Source organism: Plectropomus leopardus, unplaced genomic scaffold, assembly GCF_008729295.1.
Source record: "Plectropomus leopardus isolate mb unplaced genomic scaffold, YSFRI_Pleo_2.0 unplaced_scaffold19812, whole genome shotgun sequence".
Lineage (NCBI taxonomy): Eukaryota > Metazoa > Chordata > Actinopteri > Perciformes > Serranidae > Plectropomus > Plectropomus leopardus.
The window spans coordinates 1-1,457 of NW_024621399.1; the positions used below are offsets into that span (position 1 = coordinate 1).

The following is a 1,457-nucleotide window of genomic DNA, read 5'->3' on the forward strand; positions in this document are numbered from 1 at the left end:
ACAAACAGTCCAGTGGAATGGCACGTTGGTAAAACGATGCATGCATGACAAAATTTGGCAATGGTGGTGCTGTATACATATAAATATACATATATGTCTGTGGTACAAGCCGTGCAGGGGCTTGTCCTTCCATGACAGCTCCTGCTCCTCCTCCTCATTCCCATCATCAGGCTTCTGCTGCCTCAGATATTCACTTTGCAAGTCATCACTTGGGGCCATCTTCCTGATGTTGATCTTACATGTGATATATTTGTCCAGATTGCTAATGTTTTCTCTTTTGTGTGAGGGTGCTATGTAACATCTGGTTGTTAACTCGAATGCCATCTGCCATTGCTGGCATTCTCTGCCCGTCTCACCTAATTTTACAGTCCTGCTCTTATCCACTAAAATAATATCCTGTTCGCTGTCTCCCTGATGTGTGTAAATGCACCATTAAAACTGTCAAAATACTTTAAACTTTATTTCTGGATAGCCTCTTGAGATTAACCATCTTGTTTTAGAGGGGGTCCAACGTAAAACACGCAATACAATACAACAAAAAATACAAAAGATTTTTAAGATGATTTGTTTAGATGCTTTGCATCATTACTTCCCTCCAATAAACTCAAAAATCAGCAAAAGAAAAAAAACAAAAACAAAAACATATTGTTAATGATGCAGAAAGTATAGATTTAACATTTAATGTGTATGAAAAAAAGTGTAAATGTCTTAGTTTTACACATAACTAGACATCCCATGGTGATGAGTTAAACTTGTGCATACCTTCGACTTTCTTCCATGTTAGCTTTGATCTTATCCACGTAGATCTCAGTGTACAGTAGAGCGGTGAAATGTGCCGAGCAGGACTGAGCAGCTTTGGCCACCTCCAGGTAGTTCAGCTCCAGCCAGAAGTTTGAGCCACACACTGTGGCACAGCTGGAGGGAGGGTACAGTGTTTATTAACCAAAGACGCTCCACACACTGCACATCTGTTCACATGCACCTCCACTGACAAAGACGCACCACTTTTCCATAGCACGACCAAAACAGAGAAAGTACAGGTTCAGTTAGTCACTTAACAGTTAGTTTTATCTAAAACATATTTTATTACAATAACAGTGCAAACCTCTCTACTTCCAGTGGTCTCTGCTGATGTCTCAGATAGTCAATAACAGCCAACATGGTACGCAGAGAAGTTTTGTCGTACAAACCCGGGCTGACAGTGTCTGACTCTGTAAAGAATAATACAGACTAATCATTAAAAAAAATCCCAGAGACTCCTGAATGTCGACAGATGAAGGGGCAGATACATTTTCATTGTTATATGTCACACCTTCAAACTTACCAGAGTCCGAGTTTAGAGGTGTGGCAGAGCGGCTGGAGGCCTGAGAGCTTCTCAAACAAAAGCTGAAGAAGTCCTGGATGTGGGAGGAGAGCAGCTCCCTCCATGCACCATTAGAGTCATCTAGAAGGATGGA

The 1,457-nt window shown here is 41.2% G+C and overlaps 1 long non-coding RNA gene across 1 annotated transcript; it reads right to left on the reverse strand.

Annotated features, from left to right (window-relative positions):
- Positions 1 to 768: 768 nt before the first annotated feature.
- Positions 769 to 1,450, reverse strand: LOC121965384. Its single transcript, XR_006107482.1, has 3 exons — positions 1,325 to 1,450; positions 1,106 to 1,211; positions 769 to 915 (listed from the first exon to the last, which is right to left on the reverse strand). It is a non-coding gene; the product is annotated as an uncharacterized LOC121965384 (long non-coding RNA).
- Between the last annotated feature and the right edge of the window lie 7 nt (positions 1,451 to 1,457).